Source organism: Empidonax traillii, unplaced genomic scaffold (genome assembly GCF_003031625.1).
Source record: "Empidonax traillii isolate 1590-97213 ecotype Southwest subspecies unplaced genomic scaffold, ASM303162v1 scaffold388:size1278207, whole genome shotgun sequence".
NCBI classification, from domain to species: domain Eukaryota; kingdom Metazoa; phylum Chordata; class Aves; order Passeriformes; family Tyrannidae; genus Empidonax; species Empidonax traillii.
In genome coordinates, this window is record NW_020955581.1 from 267,326 (window position 1) to 283,741 (window position 16,416).

The following is a 16,416-nucleotide window of genomic DNA, read 5'->3' on the forward strand; positions in this document are numbered from 1 at the left end:
CACGAGCAGGATCTAGCCTGGAGAACCATCAGCTCATTTCACTTACTAGGAGGTCACAGTAAGGTCATTGGACACCAACAATTTTCAATTACTACCGTATTGAACTAAATGCCAACTTGAACTCAAGTTCAAGTTTGAAATTAAGTTCAAATGCTTTCACACTCCTCAAGTGGACCCTTGCTCTAATTGCTCTAGTGGACATTGCATATATAACCATATTCTCACATGGATAAACATACACAAATAAATGAAGAACTAAAAGTACAGGATCAGCATCCTACCTCATCCATGAAGCATGTCTCCATCAGAGACCGTGCTACCGAGGTACTGGGGGCTGCCAGACCCTAACTCATCACAAGGAGAGATGCAGAGGTCAGGCTGTCATGGTAGGTGCTTTGCTTGGGCATATTACTTAAACAGGGAGTTGAGGATTTTCAGTGTAGTTTTTCCAAAGCCTTCCAGAGTGTAGGATGCTGAATTCTATATAATTCTAATACAGAATGACTTTCCAAACCCCTCAAGATTAACAGTATTTCTAACCTTAAAGGAAAATCCCTTTATAGTTTACTCCTGAAAGCCTTTGAGAGAGAATTTTGAGGAGGAGTTGTCATCACATTCAGAGCATTCAGAAAAAGAATTATCAACACATTTGTAACAACAAGCAATTTATCTTGTTTATGTTATGCACACCCTTCTACTCATTGACTCCAGTCTATTTCACAGGATTATTAGGGGCTTCCATTTGGGACTTTGTATATTTCTATCAGTGATCTTCCCTTGTATTTACCTTTGATGCATTCAGAAACCTCATCTTTTAGTCTCTGATACAGTTTTAGTTTCATACAGATTGCTGAGAAAAAATTTATTGCAACTGGTTAGCAGGGTTTTGTGAGATAGATGTTCCAGGAACAGCAGATCTAGAAAAACTTGAAGCTTTCTACAGTCCTATATATTTTTTTATGGACTAAACAGTTTTTCCATGTTGTCTTTGATTGCTGGGGACTTCACTCAATAATCTGTGTGATCTTTTGCAGACCTATTCTCCAGTATTCCCAGAAGTACGTGTTACTTTTAGACATCTACGTCATACCTGAAACAGCAAACACTTCCTGTCCCTCTCATTTTAACCTTTTAGTTATGAATTTATCAAATACACCAGTCCCATAAGTCAAATGGCTAAAAATTCAAGTTCCACCTTTCAGTAACAATATTAACCCTGAAGGTGGTGGTTAGCCTGGATAATGGCTGGCTAGTGAGAGCATTAACAGGCTATGGCAAATCTTGTTAGCTCTAAATACCTTGACAAAAGACACTAGACTGCTGATAATGACTGCTTTGTCAAGAATTATTGATAAAGGGATTTTTAAGGAGTAAGAAAATCACTTCTGTTAAGGAAGAGGGTTTTTTCTTCCATAGCACTTTCAGGATTGTTGAAGATGGTAGTGAAAACTTAGGAAGTGGGAAGCTGATATGGACAATCATTTAGTTTTAGGGATACAGAGTACGGCAATTGGTGTGTAAGTGGTATGGAAGGTGATCTGTGCTGTGTCAGAACTCATAGCTACACAACCCTCATCCTCTTTCTTCTTTTCTCTGAGAGAAAATTAGGTATAAAACATTCTTAAAATGAGAAGTTCAAATATTGAATGTGTTTTGTTGGAAGGGTTGTTTCTCTTCACTGTAGCTACATATTTCAAGAAGCCACTTCAGCAGAGAACATCTATGCTGACACCCAGAGAAGTCTGGTTGCTGATGCACAGGAGTGTTTTTGCTCCTTTGCACTTTCAGGAAGAACAATTAATGCAGAATACAAGATCTGTCTCTAGAATGCAGCCGAAGAGAGCAGAATAGATATCAGACCACATTTTTATCTTACTTAAGTATTCCAACACTTTCTACACACTCTACTTTTCTAGACAACTGTGATCATGAGGTTATTACACAGAAAGAAGTAAGATGCTGTCATGAACAAACAACTGCAGCAATGATCCCTGAAAGCACCCAGACAAATCCTTTATCCTTCAAGTTGGAGGTGGTGGGAGATTTTGACAGAAATGTATTGGAGAGGGAAGAGAAGAAGAATAAAGCTCCTCTGTTTGAAAGCTGCTTTCCATGACCCAAGGATTACAGACAGACATTTGAAGAAAGCTGTCGGCCACCCACTGCTGCCACTTCAATGGCCCAACACACCAAAGAGTAGAGCTAGAGTTTGGCAAAATATCTTTTATAAGGAATCAAAGCAGCAATTCTTCTTCTGTTTGATCTCTGAAGGTTTCACATACGTAATGGGTTAGATTGCTTTACAGGAAAATCAAATTACATTACAAAAATCAGCTTACATTACAGAAAATGCCTAAATCCATACCTTGAATTTGTATTTGGGTGAAATTACTACAGATTGTTTAAATGTTACGAAGGCCCAAGAAGTGGAGTTTTGCAGCTACTATTCATCACAGCAAGTTCTTGCTGTCTGAGAAATGACGTTTGCATTCCTAGTTTTATTTCTCCTCTGCTAAGGCACTCTCACTGACTGAAGAGAAGTACCAGTGGGGATACTTCTATCAAGACATTTGTTCAGAATCTGTCAGCTGTAACAAGCAAGTCCAGTGACTGAATGGGGCAAGGGAGTTGTGCTAAATGGTTAAATCTCTCTCATGTCTGAATGACGCTTGGCAGACACTTCCACATTCTCTTATTGATGTGCTTACTAACTTCCTTCAATGTTATTGGAAAAGATACATGCTCACTGAGGAATGAAAAAAGACATATATCACTTAAAGCAGATCCCCCATTCTTGTTGCACGTATTCTAATGCTTTTCTTCTTGAGCCAAGAGCCACAGTCTTGCCCACGTCTTCTGTATTCATCAACTGTGAGTGAGTTTCTCAAATAACACGTTGGTTAAAGTTGTATCTTACTGGTTTTCCTTGCTTTTTCTTTTCCTGCACAATGGGGTAAACATTGTAACTTCTGTTTTCATAAAATGGTTTCGGTGCTCTTTTTGTGAGACTAGCTCAGAGATTCTTGTGTAATATTCTATAGCAATATGTACGAGCAGGGACTGACTGGACTGACTGTGTATTACAGAGGAATTGGAAGTGGAATGGGAAGGCTTTCTTTGCTTTGAAAAGGTTTAACTGTAGATGTGCTTTTTTATATTGTTTAATTTTGCAGCTAGTGATTTGATATGCTAAGACACCGGGCTACATTATAAAATGCTAACTCATTCACGAGAGACCCATGTGTGCCCACCATCACATAGTCTTGTCTCCTGTGTTTGAGACAGGCTGTGATCTCTCTCCCACGCTCACATCCAATGGCCATGCCCGTTGGTACCATGATTTGTGAATTGTCTTTGATTTGTGAGCCCATTAGGCCTAGATAAGCTGCAGAATCTGAAATGAGCCTCCTTTCTAGTGGCTATGGTGGCTGTGGTCCTTGCACACCTGAAATGCTTCTGCACCGATGCACACAGCACGAGGAACAAACCACAGGAGCTTGAAGCTTTGGTCCAGTCCCGGAGATTCAACACTGTTGGCATAAGGGAAACCTGTTGGGATGAGTCCTGTGACTGGAGTGCCCTGTTGGATGGTTACAAGCTCTTCAGGAGGGATAGGCAGGGCAGAAGAGGTGGAGTGGTGGCACTGTATGTAATGGAAGGGTTAGAATGTATGGAGCTCATAGTTGACACTGGCACAGTTGAGAGCTTCTGGGTAAGAATCAAGGGGCAAACAAAAAATGCAAGATGTCATTGTGGGAGTCTGCTACAGACCTCCCAGTCGGATAATGACACCAACAAATTATTCTTTGAGGAACTAAGAGACACTTCCAAGTCAACTGCCCTTGTCCTTATGGGGGACTTCACCTTGGCAGAAATTATCTGGGATCATCACACAGCTGATTCAACTCAGGCCAGAAAATTCCTGAAAAACTGAATGACAACTTTATGGAACAGGTTCTAAGGCAGCTGACTCAGAAAGGTGCCCTCCTTGATCTGCTGCTTGTCAACAGAGCGAATTTCATGAATGAAGTGGAGATTGGTGGCCTTCTTGGCCGGAGGGACCATGAAGGGATCAAGTTTAAAGTCTCTGATGACAGGAGGAAAAGTGCCAGCAAAACCTCTGGGCACGAGGAGAATAGACCTCAGGGTGCTCAGGGAATTAGTAAGTAAGGTCTCCAGGGAAAATGTTTCTGCAGGTGCTGGGGTCCATCAGTGCTGGTGACTTTTCAAACATCACCTCATATGAGTACAAGATCAGGCAATCCCCAAATGTCAGAAGTGAAGCAGGGGAGGCAAAAGGCCAACTTGGCTGAGCAGAGATCTTCTCTTGGAAATAAGGCAAAAAAGGGAAGTGTATGCCCAATGGAAGCAAGGTCAAGGGTCTCAGTGCACTGAGCTGGAGGACCATGACTGTGAGAATGATCAACTCCTAGTCAACTCTGAAACTGTGTAGGATCTGCTGCTCCAGTTGGATCTTTACAAATCTATGGGACCTGATGGGATTCATCCCAGAATCCTCAAAGAGATGGCTGATGTGATTGCACAACCTCTACTCGATTTTTGAGCAGTCTTGGGAATATGGAGAGATCCCAACTGACTGGAAACTGGTGAGCACTGTCCCAATTTGCAAGAAGGGCAATAAGGAAGACCCTTAGAATTACAGGCGTGTCAGTCTCACTTTAGTGCCTGGTAAAATTATGGAGAAGATTATTCTGGAAGGTATTGAAAAACATCCAAAAAACAAGGCTATCTCTGGTCACAGCCAGCAAAGCTTCATGAGAGGAAAGTCCTGCTTATCAAACATTATTTTCTTTGTATGACAAGGTAACTCACCTAGTTGATCAAGAGAAGCCAGTGGATATAATTTTTTGGATTTCAGTAAAGCTATTAATACTGTCTCTCACAGGATTCTTCTGGACAAACTGTCCAGCACACAGCTGGATAAACACATCATGTGGTGGGTGAGCAATTGGCTCATGGGTTGAGCACAGAGGGTCATAGTGAAATGGGTAACATCACACTGGTAACCTTCACCATCTTCATAAATGATTTAGACACAGAACTGGAAGGGATACTAAGCAAGCTTGCAGATGACACAAAACTTGGGTGAGCTGTTGACTCCCTCAAAGGCAGGGAGGCCCTGCAGAGAGACTTGGACAAATTGGAGGACTGGGCAATCAACAACCAGATGAAGTTCAACAAGGGAAAGTGCTGGATTCTGAACCTGAGATGGGGTAATGCTGGATGTTCCTACAGAGTGGGGAATGAGATGCTGGAAAGCAGTACCTTGGGAAGAGACCTGGGAGTCCTGGTCAGTCGCAAGTTGAATATGAGTCAGCAGTGCCCTGGAAACCAGGAGGGCCAACCATGTCCTGGGGGCAGCAGGCAAAGCATCACCAGCCGGTCGAGGGAAGTGATTGTCCCGCTCTGCTTTGCACTGTTGTGGCCTCACCTTGAATATTGTGTGCGGTTTTGGGCACCACAATGTAAGAAAGACATTAAGCTATCAGAGCATCCAAAGGAGGGCAATGAAGATGGTGAAGGGCCTTGGGGGGAAGCTGTATGAGGAGCAGCTGAGGTCACTTGGTCCCTTCAGCCTGGAGGAGACTGAGGGGAGACCTCACTGCAGTTACAACTTCCTCATGATAGGAAGAAGAGGGGCTGACACTGCTCTCTTCTCTGTGGTAACTGGTGACAGCACCCGAGGGAATGGTCTGAAGTTGTGTCAGGGAAGGTTTAGGTTGGACATCAGAAAAAAGTTCTTCATCCAGAGGGTGGTTGGGCACTGAAACAGGCTTCCCAGGAAAGCGGTCACAGCACTAAGCCTGACAAAGTTCAAGATGTTTCTGGATGATACTCCCAGGCACTCTGTGTGACTCCTGGGGGTATTCTTGTGCAGGGCCAGGAGTTAGACTTGAAAGAATCTTGTGAGTTCCTTTCAGCTCAGCATATTCTGTGGTTCTGTGATTCTGTGATTCTCCCCTCTCACAGATGACAGGCAGGAGGAAAATATTTGCAATTTCAGCTCCAGTCCTTCATCCAGACTGCCTGGAGTGGTGGGGGAATGCAAGAATCACCAGAGTTTGCTGGCTTTGACACACAGACAAAGAAGAGAGGTGCAGAGAGATTAGGTGAGCTGGTGCCATAATGGGGCTTGTGTTGTCCACCCAGGTAGGGCAGCTCTGGGAACCACAGCTTGCTCCAAGCTGTGTGCAGGTCTCAGTCTATCCCTGGAGGTTGTGTGCAACATGGAAGAGGCACGTTCTCAGACTCCAAGTCTCAGAATGCAAATTTTCAGCCTAGAAATGGACTCAGATGAGGTTGGTAGAAATAAATTGAATGAATGCATGGGTGAATCATGCTGTCAGACTATCATTAGGAACCTGTGTTCTTGCAGAGCTAATTCCTCTTTGTAATATTAAAGGTCCCAATTCTTCTCTGTGTATTGACTTATTCATTAACAGTTTGTGTATATGAATAATTCACCATCTACATACTATAGCTCTACTTTAAATGCATTGCAAAGCATATATGAGGCTGAGATTGACCTCTACTGTGGTTAACATCAAGATTTATTGTTCAAGGAAGCTCCAGATGTATCGACTTGAATCAAAGCCTGAAGGTTCAATTAAAGTTGATACTGCATTAACAAAAGGCCATAAGTCACATTTCTTGTGTACTCTGCTTTGTGAAGGATGTCAGTTCTCTTTCTTTAATTTTTTTTCCACTGGGGCTGGATAGTAACTGTGATCATAAGCTGCTTGCCTAACTCAGCCTGGCCTTTCTGTTTTATTTATCTGCCTCTGGGATCCTTGGTAGATCATTATTAATGGGATGTCTTGCTCTAGCCTGAAAACAGTATTTGTGTTTTCATCTACATTAATAAATGCTTTTCTCTCTAAATCCATTATTTCAGCGTAATGTGGCAGATTCTCTGCTTTGTCATTTGAACTCAGGAGCAAGACTAAATTGAAAAAAAAAAAAGAAGTTTCTATTTCAGTGTGCTGAAATAGACTGGTGGAATGGGATTGCTCACAGTAGGGCAGGAGCAAGGACAAAACACTTTGGATTTGCTTCTGCTTTTGTCCCTCAGATTTGGAAGTAAATGAGGGAAGAAGATTTTACAGACAGGTTGGAGGTGTATGACCTCCTCTCTAGCTGCTGCATCTGATAATGTTCCCATTTCTCTCATGATTATTAGTGTGACCTTCTTATCCATTTCTTTTTCCTTTTCAAAAAAAATATTCTCTGGTATCTTTGCATCATCACTGCTGCACATTTCATTGCTAAGCAACAATCAGCAGTGCACAGCCTGGGCACCACACATGACCTTTTATTTTCATCTCCAAAGCAAAGAAACTTTTGCTCTGTATCACTGAAGTTGTTCCTCGAAGGATGTGCTCCTGATGTGGGGGGTGTAGGGAGCTAACACTCAAGAGTTGTCTGTGTGTCCCTCCAGCTCCACAGTGGTGCTTTCATGAGGAAGTCTTTCTTAATTAGCCATACACACACATGCTCCCACACATGCTTCAGTGTGGGAGGGATATTAAGGACTAGTGTCATATCCAAAGAGCCAAGATAATCCTGATATGAGGAGGGGAACTGTCATGGAAAGAATAATTATGCAAACCAAGGAAGAAAGGAAAGTAAAGGCACTTCTATTTCTTTCAATCCAAAGCCCTCCTAAACATACCAACTTAGAGTTCGCTTTGAGACCTTCTTGTATTTCCAAATACAAGGGAAACCAAGGCGTGCTCAACAGGAAACAGACTGAGCAGGGTCTGGCTGGTAGCAGGGAGATTATAATGAAATTTACAGTTGCTAAGGAAAACAGAGGTTTTTTAGTGCATGAATTTAAATCTCATTAGAGACAAATTAGTCCTAGCCACAAGGCACACAAAAGCTGGGCTAAGGAGCAGCATTTGCAAGGCAAATAGTTGTTCTTCTTGAGGGATCTACTGAAAAAGCTCCCAAACTACATGTCACTCAATGTCTTGAACCTTCCCAGGTTTAGTCCTGAAACAATAGCATTTCCCTTGATCTAGATTCTGAGTCTTTAAATTTATTACACTGCAGAGATGTCACAGAGGGGAAAATCAAACTGACTCTCTAAAGAGATTGTCATAGCCTTAGATTCTGACATCTGATTTTGGTCAGTGACTCCAACATAAAATGAAAGTGAGTGCTGCATCACAGGCAATGAGGGCAGACCAAAGTAAAGCAAACATGATACAAACATCTCTTTGACCACACTGGTGGCTCCTTACACTACAATGTGTATGATATGCAACAATATGGTGTTAAAAATATTGTCCGGTAAAAGGCAGCCAGATGTTGATACTAGCTGATAGAAATGGGAGAGTTGCTGTAAACCAAAGTTATCTCCGTGAGGTCACTCACCATTACACTTAGCCAGAGTGCCTTAACCTATCCATAAATCTTACTCAAAGTTCAGATCCTGCTCTCTCAACATGTACTTATGAGTCTCAGTTGGAACTGCTGTAAGATCATTTGGGATTATAAGGAAAAATTCACCTTCTTTCCCAATATAAAGCCAGTGGGAGAAATTCCAGAACCTGCAGGATAGATTCCTGATAATGAATGGTGTCTGATATACTGCTTGTTGTAATGGATGGCTCCAAGCAAAGTATACCCAGCCTGCTTTTAAATATCTGCTTTAATTGCTTCATCTTGCACTCAGCTTGTGGCATATGTGGCATCCTCCTGATTGTAAAGAACTAGGAGTAGATAACTGCAAACCACAGGCCATTATCTATAGCTTTTCTTCACAATGAGGGTAGACGGGAGACTTTTGCATCCATTCCTTCTCTTTTGGCCATGATGAATCCTCTGGGAGCACGTGTTTGCACTGTCTCAGCTAGGATATAAAGGTATGCTATGGTTCTTGCTTATTACCTAAGTAACATGTTCTAAAAATTTGTCCTTCACAAGGCAATGCCCTTTAACACAAGTAAATCTGGTGGGTGCTCTCGTTAATAGAAGAGGCTGCACTGTAACTGTTCTACTCCTGCCCTTTTCTTGAAAAAGTGAATGCTTTAGTGTTTGATTTATCCCTTAAAATATAGATTCTCATAACTTCAGCAATGCGAATGTTATTGGGTGTGCCAGTACTTTAGCCCTGTTCAAAACATCCCAGAAAGCATGGCTTTTGAGTGGCATGATGCTGGATCTAGAAGAGCCCATTAGTAGAGTGATGGCATTGTTTCTATTTCTGGTAACAGTTTGGGTTAATGTTTTATAAGAAAGCAGGAACGTAAATGATAAAATCTTGTTTGGTTCCTTCAAAGAGGCAGCTGCCACAGCAGTTTCAAAGTCACCACCACAGTCATGTCTGGCCAAAGAACACTGTGAGGTCCTTCCCTCTTCTGTTTTTAGATGGTAATAACAGATTGCTGCCACTGAAATCAAGGCACAGGCATAATCCAAGTTACCTGTTACCTTTGGTGCAAGTAGCACACACCGATAATCATTCTTTGATTCATTTTCATGACCAACTAGTAGTGCTTTGCAGGTCCCACTCTTAACAGGCTTTGGCACAGCACGCACTGGAGGCCATCTAACTCCCCAGCTGTGGGGAGACCCCAGCACAGGGCTGGGCTGGGCCTGAGGCCATGGTGGCTCACTCAGAGTATGTTGATTTTACAAGAAGCAGCCCAGGACATAAATATTAATTTACCCGTGGCTGTGTGGGCTTGCCATGGCATTGCAGAATATTGGGTTAATGTGCAGTTGATGGGGAGGTAGTTTGGTGACCTATGGAGGCAACACAAATTCTGTCTAGTATGGTGTGTCTAGCAGGTGTACTGACCTTTGCCAGTCCCTTTCCAGAAAGTTCGAGCCATAACCTCCTGCTCTAAATGTGTGGCTGTGCTTTGTGATTCCTGTATAAGAAGAAAACCCCAAGGGTAGAGAACGTAACAATGCCCCAACTGCTCATGGGTCAAACCCACAGATGAAAAAAATATTATTACCTCCAGAACTGCAGGCAAACTAAAAGCTTTAAAAAGCAGTATTACAGGCTATTTTTTTCCCACGCTCTGGAACAACTGAGGTTGGAAAATCTCTGAACTAAAATTGTCTGATAGGATTCTTTCTCAAGCTTTTCTCTACACATCTTTTTTTTTTAATTCTTTACTGAGGCTTATGAAACAAGCAAGCTATCAGAGCCCTAACTTCTTTGTTATAATAGAAATGCTTACTGACCCTTGACTACAGAGGTGCTCTAGCACTGCTGTAGCAAATGCCAGGCACATCTAACATATGTGCAATCCAGGAATGCTCTGGCTCCTTGCCAACAGAGTACTTCATTCCTGGTATTTAATACTGCTGTGGCAAAAACAGTTGGGCAATTAGATATATTGTGAACAGTCTTTCTCTTTAGCTGATATATCTGTATCTGATATACTATTTGTCTCTACATTTCAATTATTATTTACTTAACTCTTTTTTAAAATTATTATTATTTGTCTTTCTAAACCTTTTTAGTATTCACTTCTCCCCTAGAAATTAGCAGGAAATCTTGCTAAGGATGTGGCAAAGAACATCTGTGAGCTTCTTCCTCCGGTGGAGCTGGTGGGAATTTTGCCATTGTCTTTCATGGAGACAGATTTCTCTGTTGGACTTTTCTGCCTTATTTGATAAGATTTTCAAATTGTTGTAGCTTAATACTTCTTTCTGGCTGTGGGAAACGGTGTATCACTTAGGGTGAGCTGATCTAAATGGCTGATGCCTCTCCACCCCCATTTCCTGATTGCAGGCTGTGCTATCCTACTGATTTCCAAATAAACAGACCAGAAAAAACAAAAATCCTCTCTGCCCTCCAGGCTTCTGTCAGTTTAGTGAGCTGAATGGGCTTATAGAGGTATCAAGAAGGGACAGGACTATAAAATCAGGAGGTGGAGGGTAAGCAAGTGGAGGAGCCGGGATGCTCCCTGAGAACCACCTAAGCCATTATGGCAGCTCCACTGACGCACATGAAGCAGCACTGTTTGACACTTCTTACAAGTAAAGGCGTTTTCACCGCCCTTAACTCATTCATTTGTGTAAGGAGTATCTAGAATATTGTGTAAGGAGTACCTTAGCTTTGTGTCCTTTTAAAATGGGTGCTTGAGACCTGAGCTCTGTGCTCTGGGTGCCCCACTCCTCTCAGGCCTCTGCTGACCCACAGCATTCCATGTGGTGGGCAACCCCTGAGCTGGTATCAGTGCTTCTCCTCAGCAGCACTTGGAGTCTTCATTCTTTCTCTGATGTGTGTGGCAAAGCTGTGCACTGCTAGAAGTATATTGTCTGTGTAAGCTAGATATCTGTCTAGAAGCTAGGAGGTGACCATCAAGATACATCTGGGACTTCAAGAAGGGCTAAACTCTGAATCTGGGTGAATTTCAGCCCTTTTAAGGTCTATATCCACCTCACATTCCTTCTCCTGCCTTGTATCTTGACTTGTACATATGAGGGTCTGTGGCTCTAAGAGAGAAGTCTGTTTTAATTCTCAAGGGCTTATTTAATGAAAATTTTAGAAATTCCTTCTTGCTTTTGAGAATATTTTACAAGTAGTAAACGCATTTCCAACCTGGCTGTGAATTTTCTGTTATGTCAATATTTTCAGTCTTTTCCATTGAGACAAAGAAGGGTTGTTGGTTGTTACCAGTATCCAGAGATCTGTAGTTTCTTTAGCCTATCTGTAGCATTGATCTACAAAAGTACAGATGAAATACTGCTAAATCAACATATATAAATATACCTTCCTCCCTAGAATTTGTAACTGTCATAATGACCTCAGCCTTGGACCTCTCCTGAAGTTTAATGGCAGCTGAGGTTAATGGCCCAAAGTTCCACCTCAGACTATTAACACTCTCAGCAGTCATTAATTCTTACAGAATGCTCAGGGTCTTTATTGCTGGTGCTTAAGTGATGCTCAAATGACTGTGAATATTTACACCCCTGCTGTGGATGTAAGAAATAGACCTAGTGCACAGTATTTCAGATGTCTCACTGTTCAAAAAGGTCTGAGTACCTGGTAGTAATCACTTGAACTTCTACAGATAATTAAGCAACCTCAACTGGCCATCAGCAGTACTAATCTAAAATTGTGCTTGCTTGTATAGATGTGTACTTTGCTTTAAAAAAAAAAAAAAAGAATGTACAGTCAGACTACTTGCCCTGAAGAGTTTACATCCAGAATTCTGTGTAAATATATATGCTTATCTTTATTCAGAATAGTTTCAAGAGGCAAAAGACATGTGCTTGTTGTCATACAGATACTACTAAATACAAGTCAATGATGCTTACAATTTTTTTTTTCAGCACAACATCTTATGTTTAATGTTTTTTCTGAGATGAGATGCAGGACTGAACTGCTCAAGCCCCTCGCCACAGCATATCCTCTTCCAAGAAGATATCATAACATTGTTTGACAGGCTGCTTAAGCCATCATTTTTTGAAGAGACAATGTTGCTTTATTAATAGGTATTATTATCTAGGAAGAAACATAGGCATGGGACTGACTTTGCGAGGCACTGAATGAAGTTGCTGTTCTCTTAAACAATGATGTTAGGTCATTGTTAATAAACTGACTGATTTCAGCTTGAAGAGACTTAGAGGTTTTCTTCTGAACAGCCTTCTCAGTGGCTGTTTCAGAACCTCACTGTCGTGGGGATTGGCTTCTAGACTGGATGTGCACATTGCATGATATCCTCTCTCAGCTTTTATTTTCCCAGGCTTACCAGACATGCACTCAGCATTCTGTTCCCCTAATTATAATCTTCACTTGCTCCGGGCTGAGACCTGTAAAAGAGCACACAACAGGCTGAAGAGATCCTCTCAATGCTCTGGGTAGTGAAGCTGATTCTGCTTTGTCTCTACTGATATGTTCACCTGGTCTATCTAGAACTGCATTTCCTTTCCCAGAGGGTCAGTTCTTACTCATTCTCTGATAAATTTGAGCTTTCTCTTTGTAAGTTCATGTTACTACTGTAATTCTTGTTGTTAGCCATTATATACATCAGTTATATGCATTATCCTGAACTTAATGCTATGAGACATCATCCCGTTTTTATAATCTCTCAAGGTCATTTAATTCTCATATCAAAACTGCTTACCACAGGTGGAATAGGAGCTACTGGTCACCCCCTTGATTAAACATGAAGACCTGGAGGAATGTTTAAACTGGCACCTATTTAGGCCAAGGCCTTTCTCCTATGGTTATCCTTTGTGCCCCTCTGCTGTTCATAGGGTCCTTCATATGACTCTCTGCTTCTGCAAGGTTGTGTTTAGTGAATGGTTATGCACCAGCTTTAGGTGTGTATTTGTGTTCCTTTGTTCTTTCCATTTTGTCCTGGAATCTCTTTGGAGATACCAGAGTGTTCTCCTGTAGCAACTGCTCATCCTTTTTAATGAACTTTCTGTAGTAAGCCATGTTTCTTCTCCATTTTGTTCCTTACAGATGTCATTAATAGTGTCATCAAGAATGGCACATGTTTTAGACCCAGATCACTTGATTCTAGTTCTAAATCTACTACAATCTTCCTCGTGACTCTGTCAAGCCGCTTAAACACTTAATATAAAAGTATTTCTATACCTTCAAAGGCCATTTAGATACCAAGATCTATTAACATTTTTAACATTCAGACACCAAATGATCCTAAGATGCACTTTCATGATGAAAAGCTTGATTAATTTTCCTAACAGTACCAGTTGGGATAATAAAAATAGCATCTCAAGTTGCAAACTTGTCCTTCATGTGTCCTTAGACTACTCCAGCTACAGCAAAACACCTCTATCTATAGTGTACCAGAAATAACGTTTTTTTATGGAAAATATAGAGACATACACTGACAAAAAAGGAGGACCCAGAAAAGGCATTCTATTTTTGCTTGGGACAAGAGCCATGTAAGACGAAGTTTTGCAATGCTGTTCACATTGTGATAAAACACTCTTATTGCCTGACTAAAGCAATAAGCTAAGGTGACGAGCATGGCGTAAATACTTAGAAAGAAATAAGAGAGAGAAAAACAGAGCTTTTAATGTACTATCAAAAAAAATTTTAAAGGAAAAAATGACCCACACTAGAAAAGATAGTAATAGTAGCAAGACCAGCAAGCTATTGCCAAGGGCAAAATTAATATTACAGAAAGGGGTCTTTCCACAAGGAACAGTCTTTTCTAAGGATTCGTTCCACCTGAATACTTCAGCATGTCTCTTTAGGACAAAGTATGCCATGATAAATAGAAAGAGCTTTAAATTACATAAGACACTGCATTGGAAGAAGGGAAATTGGGCTAACAACTATACTACCATCACCTTATTTTACCACAAAGAAAGTAAAATCAAGTCAGTGAGCATATACCAAAGATAACGAAATATCAGATAGAAGGAAACACAGGGGAAAAAATACCCCAAACCTAAGTGGATAAAAAATGAATCAGTGTAAGTTCTGTACTTAACCTGGCTACAAAACCAGGTGAAGTGGCAACAGATGCAAGAAAGCAACCTGCACTTGAAGAAGGAAGCTTGTTGGTGCATGACATGAAATAGCATATTAGAAGGATAACAGAAACATAATAGAATAATAATTGCAACTAGAGTGCAAGTACTACAGGGAGCACACTGTGAAAGGAATGCAGAAGGAATTGGCAAGATAATGTGTAGCATTATATATTAAGAATATGGCTGGCAGTAAAGAAATGTTAATTAATAGTATAGATAAGGGAGGATCAGTTTATGTCAAAAAAGTGTTAGGAAAGGTTTCTACAGCTGGAAAGGGATTGGGCTCTACAGTCACCATTGAACTTGAGATGACTTTAGTATCATGAGAGAGATAAAGCTACCTGGTGATTGTATCATTATGGAAGATGTTAAATTCTGCAGTCAGAGACTGGAGAACAGATGTTACATCCACAGTAGAATCTAATCATTTCCCAGACTGGAAGTTTACACACATCTCCTATTTGAAGCAGCCACGGAACTGCTACGAGATTATAGTATTTCAAGTTGGTGATGGACAAGTAACTAAGATATTATAGGGAAAGTAGTAGAAAAAATAAGTTGTATCACTGATGACAGTACTGACCTAATTTCAATTTATATGAAACAGCAGTATTTACAAAGACAAGTTGATGGTTATGGCTTTGAACTGTAAAAGGGCAGACTACATCATAGCAATTCAATCTGAAGAGCAAAGGCACTGGATTAGGGTAGAGTGCTGGTCTGAAATTCGTATTCTTAGGCAACAGAACTCTATACCTTTCTTTTACTGAACAAACTGTTGACATTTGTCAAAGGATTTTCAAGAGTCAGAACAGACTGGCTCAGAAAAAGAAACCAGAACTTGAAGAATTGAAAGACCAGAATGTGAATTGTAAACACTAGGGGTAATTTAGACCTTGAGAAATCAGAAGAAAAGGTTGAAGATTTTCCAGCCATAATAAAGAAAGAGTGAGGGAAAAAAAGTAACAACACTCTTTAAGCAATGGCAACACAAAGAAATAATACTTCTTCTTTACCTCTGAAGGCAAACAGATGGAAGAGAGATGTGATAGCAGGACTGTTTAAGGGGAGTGGGATAATGTAAAGTGGAAATGGGCCAAAAAGTGTTGGATCAGAACTCACCAAGTTGATATGCCCATCGGAATGGAGGTTAGTAAGTGTCAGTTACATAAACACACTAAAGGGCAAACCTAGCAGTGACAGACCAGCTATTCTGATGTGTAGTATTTTAGGGAAAATGAAAGCCATGGGGAGTAATAGATGGCAATCTAAAACACAATATCAACTTACTAAAGGGGACCAAGTTTCAGTCTTCTTTAATAACTGGTTGGAGGTTTTTTTTTGGCAAGGAAAACATAGTAACACTAACTGTAGACTACCTATTCTTCAGTAAAGTATTTCATAGAATGGTAAGGTATTCTGTGAGATGAGAACTAGTACAAGAAAACCCCCAAAGGGCAGACAGTGATGGATTATGCTGAAAAGGAAATTAGCACTCTAAAATAAGATTCGAAATGATGTTTCTTAAATACTTTTATTACTGATCAAGAAGTCAACCTACCATCATGAAATTTGTTGAATTTACGAAGTATATCAACAGAGTTAATTTAGTAGAAATCTGGTTAACTTGATGCCTGCAATTATAGGGTGGGATTAGATCAACAAGAACAAAATCCAAGATTATGCTTTTAAGAATGAATAAGTATGATCTTTACCCATTGAAAATGGGAATGAGAAAAAGAAAAAAGAATTGATTTGTATTTTTCAGTTACAAGATGTCTCTTAGCCATTGGTGTGACAAAAAACAAACAAACAAAAAACCACACAAAACCAAAAACAAACAAAAGAAAACCAACACACAATAGGCAGGAGCAGGAGAAGTATTTCCAGTAAGGAGGAGGAAGCACTGAC